The sequence below is a fragment of the Protomyctophum bolini genome, assembly GCF_963924005.1.
Source record: "Protomyctophum bolini genome assembly, chromosome: 15".
Lineage (NCBI taxonomy): Eukaryota > Metazoa > Chordata > Actinopteri > Myctophiformes > Myctophidae > Protomyctophum > Protomyctophum bolini.
This window is the reverse complement of record NC_137876.1, coordinates 4,994,400-5,003,426: the sequence shown is the minus strand read 5'-3', so window position 1 is coordinate 5,003,426 and position 9,027 is coordinate 4,994,400.

Here is a 9,027-nt window from a genome sequence, read left to right as displayed (position 1 = left end):
ACTCATCGTGCCATCTCTCACCAAGTTGAGCCGTGTACCCTCAACATCCAACCTTTTCATCTCTGCTTCATGTTTTAACCTTTCTATCGCCAAATCTCTTTCCTTCAGTTTTATCTGTAAGTCAGCATCCATCTCTTTCAGCCTCACCAACTCCTCGAAGGTTAGCCCAGTGGCCCCCGCGGGCACTGAGACTGCGGCTACAACCTCCTCCTGAGCCCCACACTGAGACGGCTGCGGGCTCAAAATGTGCTGCTCATACAGCTGGTCCTTGATCATTACCTTGACCTTATCTCTTCCCGCCCTTTTGTCGGGAATGTCAATGCCGTAATGCTCGGCAATTGACAATAATTGGTCCTTGCTAAAGGAATCTAGGCCCTCCTCTGATGGATCAGAAACAAAATCAGAAACCTCCATGGCAAAAGCAAAGCAAACAAAACAAAACAAACAACTCAAAGCCCACGGAAACAAAAGAACGTAGCGCATTCAATTGACAGAATGCCAAACAAGTCAAATTAAGTTGAGCCTCCCCTCTAACTGCCTAGCCCAAACTTATCTAAATCTCAACCCTAGTCTTCAGGGGATAGTTGGGACAGGTAATTATGCACATGAAACGTTGGCGAGGGAAGAGCCTCCAGCAAGCTGGCCACCGCCCCAAGGCCAAAGAAGTGCTCCCGAGCGTATAGCTCTAACCCTTTCTCCCCACACTACGTTTCTATCTAACTGCTCACAAGTCCCAAAGGGGAAATGCGCTTTGCCTTACAGAGTCAGCCCAACAAAAAATGACTTCAAACAACAAAGTAGATTACTTACGTTCTTAAGCACCGTGACCACAAGCAAAACCTCCGATGGTTCCCCAAATTAACTTGAATAGAGAATCTCCAATGCTGATGTCACTGGACTTGCAGACTCCCCTATTCCCACGGCTCCACCCCCTTGCTGCCACAAAGGATAGGTGCGAACCTGAACTTGGCTAGCTCGTTAATTAAACAAGCAGCCCAAACTACAACAACAAGAAAGTTTTGTAGCTTACCAAACTTTTAGCTATGGACGAGCCCCCATGTTATGGCTGGCTCTGGGGCCATAACGAAAAAGGGGAAACGACACCGGAGGACAATCCAAAAATAAGTATTTTATTTGATACTTGATAATATAAATAGTAATTAAAGAATTGAAGTCTCCAACTGAAACTGGCAGGGAAACATGCTGCCCAAAATGTATAACCAAACTAATAAACAGAAGAACAAGGGTGCTCTCCTGCGGCCGCCCCTGCAGCCTGTGGAGAAGTGCAGATCTGAAGTGCTGTGAGAGCAGGTGTCTTAAATAGTGTTTGGGGAGGACACTGGCCAGGTGTCTCCCCTTCCACTCATCATCTCTGGCTCCGCCCTCCAACACTGCAATGGAACTGTTAAAGGCACAGCCACACATACACCAGAAACCCCACATAGTAGACTAAAGGCCCAGGGGGCCGTCACAGTATTTGCATACACGCTTTATCTCAGTGTGTTGCGTATTTACGTTCTCTTGTGGAGCCCGTATGTGGCACAATTATCCATCGCTGTCGTGACGAATGGCAGTTTTACCAGATTAAGCCCTCATTTATTTTCATGGTATACCCTTTATAGAGGGTACTGTTCTAAAGGAGGTCAGTGACTTCAAATACCTGGGCGCATGGGTCGACTCCACAGAGAACAACACTGTCATACAAACGTATTCCATCCCTGAGGAATATTGCTCAACTGTTAGAGCTGTATATTATGCATGTTTAATTGAGAGGAAACTCCTCGTCTCAGACATCTGGGGTGGTGGCAATATGCTATCTTCTTGGCGCCTTTGGCACGGCATTGCCATGTGTTTGGCAAGTCCTATACACGCATACACAAGAGACAGACAGACACGCATGCACTCACACACACGCACACACACACACACACACACACACACACACACACACACACACACACACACACACACACACACACAGAGTAGAACACACGATTCATTTTGTATCTATCGTGGGTGTTAGGTGGGCGGATGGAGCCAGAGCCAAGTCCATCAGAAAGTAATCTGCACCCCCTCCCCGCCTTCCCCAAACGTGGACTTCAAAGCTGGGAATGGGTGGTCCCACCTCTCCTCCCAGAATGGGTGGTCCCACCTCTCCTCCCAGAATGGGTGGTCCCACCTCTCCTCTGCATGCCCTAGCATAACCCCGCCTCCTCTATTGTTCTCGTCCGCTCATCCGCGGCTGTCTCTCTAAGTGGCGTTTTGTTTAGATTCTCTAAGCTTTCATACGTGGTGACCATGATGAGACATCCGGGTTTGGCCTGCAGGATTGGTCCTGATTTCAAGCTGATGCCTCTTGAGTCTCGATATATATATATATATATATATATATATATATATATATATATATATACAAAACGTCTCCATGTAAAACACTGAAATGTCCCCGTCTTTTCAACATGCACTACAACTACACAATCGGCCTGGTTTGGCCACAATTGAAATAACTATATGCCCGATATGCCCGTTGGGAAGGCATGCCCCCCCCCCTCTGTTTATGCAATACCCGCTGTACATGATGTCAGAGTATTCATTGCACCGTCAGTCACCATCAGTCTGTGTGTCACAGGCGTATTTGTAGGGGTGTGAGTCACCATCAGTCTGTGTGTCACAGGCGTATCTGTAGGGGTGTGAGTCACCGTCAGTCTGTGTGTCACAGGCGTATTTGTAGGGGTGTGAGTCACCATCAGTCTGTGTGTCACAGGCGTATTTGTAGGGGTGTGAGTCACCATCAGTCTGTGTGTCACAGGCGTATCTGTAGGGGTGTGAGTCACCATCAGTCTGTGTGTCACAGGCGTATTTGTAGGGGTGTGAGTCACCATCAGTCTGTGTGTCACAGGCGTATTTGTAGGGGTGTGAGTCACCATCAGTCTGTGTCACAGGCGTATCTGTAGGGGTGTGAGTCACCATCAGTCTGTGTGTCACAGGCGTATTTGTAGGGGTGTGAGTCACCATCAGTCTGTGTGTCACAGGCGTATTTGTAGGGGTGTGAGTCACCATCAGTCTGTGTGTCACAGGCGTATTTGTAGGGGTGTGAGTCACCATCAGTCTGTGTGTCACAGGCGTGTTTGTAGGGGTGTGAGTCACCATCAGTCTGTGTGTCACAGGCGTATTTGTAGGGGTGTGAGTCACCATCAGTCTGTGTGTCACAGGCGTATTTGTAGGGGTGTGAGTCACCATCAGGCTGTGTGTCACAGGCGTATTTGTAGGGGTGTGACGATAAAATCGAATAGTCGAAGTGTATCGACGTGAAAACGGCAACATTGACTTTGTATCGTATCGTTTTGCAATGCAAATATTCGGTATATCGAATATTTGGTTTGTATCAATAGCCTACTATGTTTTTGTGTCCGCGGTATTTAGCAATTTTAAGAAGAATTTTTTTAAAGAGGGGGCTTAATTACATTAATTTTCCGGACAATCACTGTGTTTCACACAGATTACATTTCTTGGCTAAATAGTTACTGTATCAATTTCAAATCATTGAATCGTATCGTATCGCATCGCCATAATGAACCAATATCGTCCATCGTATCGTATCGTCAACCATGTACCGTGATACGTATCGTATCGCTGTTAAAAGGTATCGTTACACCCCTACGTATTTACAATAGAGGCAAGGCAGGCAGCTCCCTCCCCAACTCCCTTTGGAAAACACCCACTGAGAATAAAAACAACCAAACTTATATGTAGTGGGCAGCGAATGGGACCCTCACCCATATGTCTCGCGGGACGCCAGGTGTGAGGGTCTGAGTGGACCATCACCACCTGTATACTCGCCTGGCACGAACCCCCATAGTCACATATTTATCAGCCATTTGTTTTCGTTATTGCTTGTAATTATTAGCCACGTTGGTCTCTGACTGTAAGCTCTGCGTTGGTCTGGAGTGGGCAAACATGAGAGGCAGTTATAGAGGCGTCAGGGACCAGTGCACGCTAATGCAAAGGGCCGGCTCCCACTGATGTACCTGTGGGCCAAATTACCCCCCCCCCCCCCCCCACGCCCGCGCGTGTGCATATATTCCCCACACACGTACACCTCTCTCTCTCTCTCTCTCTCTGTGCATCTACTGTAATACATTATGCATTTTCCAGGGGTGTGAATTGTACATTGATTCCTCCGGTCGGCACTTTGCCTCATGGGGAGAAGAAAGCAGCTCCATCGCAGGAGGAGACTCTCCTTTCAGGATGGGAGCAATTAGCTATGGGGCCAGCAGCTGGTGGAGAGATGGCCAAACACTCCCCTCTCCATTCTCTCTCTCTCTCTCTCTCTCTCTCTCTCTCTCTCTCTCTCTATCTCTCTCTCTCTCTCTCTAAGCTGGGTCCCGCCCTCTCCGGCGACCAAAAATCCTGTGATGAACCGTCACTAATGCCCTGTTCCGTTGGGCCTGCAGCGTAATATAGAAAAGAACCGAGTAATAATAATAATAATAATAATGATCTTACGCTGTCGTCTCCTTATAATCCTGCATGGATCATTATCCAAGGTCTGTGTGTGTGTGTGTGTGTGTGTGTGTGTGTGTGTGTGTGTGTGTGTGTGTGTGTGTGTGTGTGTGTGTGTGTGTGTGTGTGTGTGTGTGTGTGTGTGTGTGTGTGTGTGTGTGTGTGTGTGTGTGTGTGTGTGTGTGTGTGTGTGTGTGTGTGTGTGTGTGTGTGTGTGGGCGGGTGGGTGGGTGTGGTTTTAAATATGTGGACTTGTTAGCATATTGAGATGCCACGGTCATTGCATTTGTTTCCGCTGAATGTCAACGAGGACGGTGAAGGGGCTGCTTATATAGACACTGCTGGCACATCAAGATCGTCTCTGTCGGGGTTGGAAACCTGCATGTCCGAAACGGTTAACGGGGATTAACGGGGAAGTAGATAGGCAGATCAATCGACGAAAACCCGACAAACGTGACGATTTTGAGCTTCATGCATGGGTCTGCCATGCTTTTGATGCTTTGGTGTTTGTCGCTGTGTAGCGCCATCGCGTAAGTAAAAGGGCCGTTGATTGGCGGAAGGAGAAAATATCCACAAACGGTTATATACGAGCGTGGAGTTGAGAGGTTTCTATATATACAAGCGTGGAGTTGAGAGGTTTCTTCCCCCGACCGGCAACAACGACATGCAGTCTGATTCACATTGATTGGGATCGGCGTCACAAATGAAGCGCAGTGCGCTTTTCCCTCCCGCTCGCCATGAGGCATAATGAGATTCTTAACCCATTGTGGGGCAGGAACCCCTTTTGGTGTTTCACTATGTTATACTTTAGCTATTGGAAAATAGCAGATCTACAAGCTACGAGCTATACGAGCTTGTAGGTCTGCTATTTTTGAAAAATCGTGAAAATGTGGCGCAAATCTTTGAATATATATATTATTCTTTCATGAGCGAACGTTTTTAACTCAAATCTTTGCTTCTGGGAGGAGGGTCCCTGGAACAACATATTTTCAGATGGGGGTCGGTGGCCAATTACAGATAATCTTGGGGGTTCCTTGACATGAACATGTATGAGAACGACTGACATAATTACAGAAACATCAGGTTTTTCAGAAAACTGTCAGGATTTAGAAGACATTTGTAGAATCGTTCTCAGGTCTAAACGGGTTAAAAAAACGCATTCATTACAGGAGCGGCCTCTGTATTATGGCTCATTCATGAGTTGTCATATCTGATTTGAACGCCGGCGCTTTTTATAGTTGTTTATTTTTCGCCTCTGATGATTTAATCGACTTTAAGCCATCTCGCCCTCTGGCCGCCGTGCCCGTCCGTCCGTACGCGTCCCGTGGACTTCTGAACAACAATGCCGTGTTAATTGGCTCCGTCGTGGAGGCTGAAGATAATTCGTTTTCCACCGTGATGAGGTGACCTGCTCTGCTCTGTCTGCGAGGCTTTAACGGAGAGCGTTTCCATGATGAAAGAACGCCAGGCCGCTGGACGGATGCAGACATGTGGCGTCGAGAGGATTTGACCTTCAAGGACCTTATGTGAGACTTTTCAGCGTCAGATCTACAAGCTTGTAGATCTGCTTTTTTGGAAACATCGTGAACATGTGGCACAAATCTTTCAGTATATATTCTTTCAGAGCTAACCTTTTTAACTCAAATCTTTACTTCTGGAGGTCATTTCAAACTCGAAATCGAGCGTGGAGAAAGCAAAAGGATAGCGATCTATCTCCAGACTGAGTGCACTTTAACCCATTCTGAACGGGAACCCATTTTGGCGTTAGCATCATGTCGTGCTTTAGCTATTGAAAAATAGCAGATCTACAAGCTCGTAGCGCGCCACCGAGTGGCGCGCTACGAGCTTGTAGGTCTGCTATTTTTGAAAAAATCAAAGAGCGACTGACATTTTTAGAATCTGATCTCAGGTCAGAATGGGTTCATCAGACCAGTGTGTGTCCAGTGGAAACCTGGTATGAATCTGATCTCAGGTCAGAATGGGTTAAAGCCCTCGCGTCCCATTGATTTGGCCCTCGTCTCGTGTTAGTTTTGGGCCATGTTTTAAAGCGTCCGTCTGTGAAGGTGGGAGATCCTTGTAAAAACATAACAACATGTCTTAATGACGAGGCCTGGCGACTGAATCTCATGATCTTCTTTTTATGTGACACCATCGTAAAGCTCATGCTTTTAATACACACACGCGCACAGCGTCGCACGCACGCATGTCGCACACTTGCGCGCACGCACACGCGTGCTGTGTGGTGTTGTGTACATGGAAATGGAGGGGAATATATTCCCTCCATTTCCATGTACACAACACCACACAACGCGCACCTCAGAACTCGTGTCACCTCACTAAAGGTCCGACTATCCCCCAGACTGAAAGATAATCAGTTATCCCCTTTTTTCTTCACAGTGTAATCAGTGAATATAAATCCTCTTACAGTAGCATTACTAGTATAGTTCAACATACCGAGATTAAACAAAACAAAACTACGCTAATCACCAAAACGAAGCCTGTTCTGTCTCAGGTCCCCATGCAGCTTCTCTCTAAAATGCACTATTTTTGTAATGGAATAAAATGCATCCAAATGGATTTACAACGCTATTTTCAAGTCAATTATTTGCATGGCTCTGCAAACATAGATTTAGCCAATTATTGATAATGTCCACGGTGTATGAAGAGAATAAAGTAGATAATGATAAGAACTCCCTTAAATCCAAACATTGAATAAGCATGTCAAAGAGAACATACAAATCTAGATATGTACATGATACACATAATACACATCAGATACAGTATGTACGTACATACATAATGTGTGATAAAGTGGTAACACACTGGCGGGAGATATGCGCAACAATAGAATAGAAAAGAAACACAGGGCAGAAACGTAACGGGTAAAACACAATCCACACATTCCCCAGTTAACAAAAAATTTGCTTGTTTTAATTAGCCATACATTTGAATGCTCGTCGATGACAAAAGCGAGCCTTGTGCATAAAGATTATAATAAGTTATTCAGTGAATGCATTCTCAAAGAGAACTATACACACACCTTATGACCGTATATACTGTAATTAATGGACTGCACACACCGTACCTTATACTGTAAGTAAAGGACTACACACACCTTACCTTATATACTGTAAGTAAAGGCATATTTGCAAAAAAAAACAAGACAGGCATTATGTTACCACCGTTCCGGGCACTTATGTAAATTGTAAACACCTGCCTACAAACTAATGAATTAACCTCCCGGCAGAAGTGTGTGCCACATGCACGCCAGTCAAAACATTTTTTTTTAATGCTGTAGTGAGCCTAAAAACCAATTAAAAAAGTGAATGATTAGGACACTGCCTCTGTGATGGCCAGGGTTTTTAATTGTTGTCTGAAACTTTTGGCAGGGGCTGCAGGTAAAGAAAACAGAGTGAGTATATAAAAAGTGAAGTCATGTCATTTTTAATGAGCTCCGCCGGCCTTTTGCATAATATATACACCCGTCAGCCTTTCCTAATTGGTTGGTTGACCTAAAGTAGACACCTGTAGGGCATTAGGGGGGTCTTGGCAGTGGGTAGATAAGTGTCGCGGACGTCCTATACTTGCATGGACATGGTCTGCAGCAGGGGGGGTCTGTGACCTGCAGCCTTCATATCTGACCGCTGCAGAACGGAAGCTTTAATGAATGCCCGTCGCTGGCTTACACACACACACACACAAAGCTGAGTGTTGAGTGTCGAGCGTTTGCACCTGTGAAGGGCGGAGGTGAAGTGTTGTCAGGTCAAAATGACCTTGCCTTGCGCCGAGTGCTTGGGAGAGATGCGACCGTTGGCACAGACTGCTCTTTGACTTGTACACATAGCTGTATTGTGCAGGCTGTCGGGCACGGAAACCTCCTATCTCCATATTTTAACGTTTTGTGTGTTTTCGGAAATTACGGCCTATACTTGATCATGGGGCGCACATGTTGGTCCGACGTAACGACGTTACGTACCATGTAACATCTGTCCATCGATGTCTTTGTCACACTCTGGGCATCGCTGTAGAATAATTGAAGAATTGCCTTACCCGTCAATGCCGTCATTAACTGGTCCATTTGTTTCTTAACCCATTCTGGGTGGGAAGCCCCTTTTGGTGTTTTAAACATTAATTTCGCTATTGTAGGTCTTGTAGGTCTGCTATCTTTGAAAATGTGGCTCAAATCTTTGAATGTACTGTGTATATATATATATTCTTTCAGAGCGAATGTGTTTAACTCAAATCTTTGCTTCTGAGGGGTTCCTGGAACAACATATTCAGATGGGGGGTCATATCATATCATTTTTGTGGTCCTTGACATGAAATATTGAGAACCACTGATATAGAAACGTTGAGGTATTTCAGAAAACTGTCCCGGATTTAGAAGACCTTTTTCTAAGGCCTAAAAGGGTTAAAGGGAGCTTAAGCCTTCCAACCACTACAGCGTTATTTTGGTAAATCGGTGTGGGGGCCGTTCGCCTGCATTGCCCACTTGAGCATTGTAACACCTGCTACGGGGGAGCT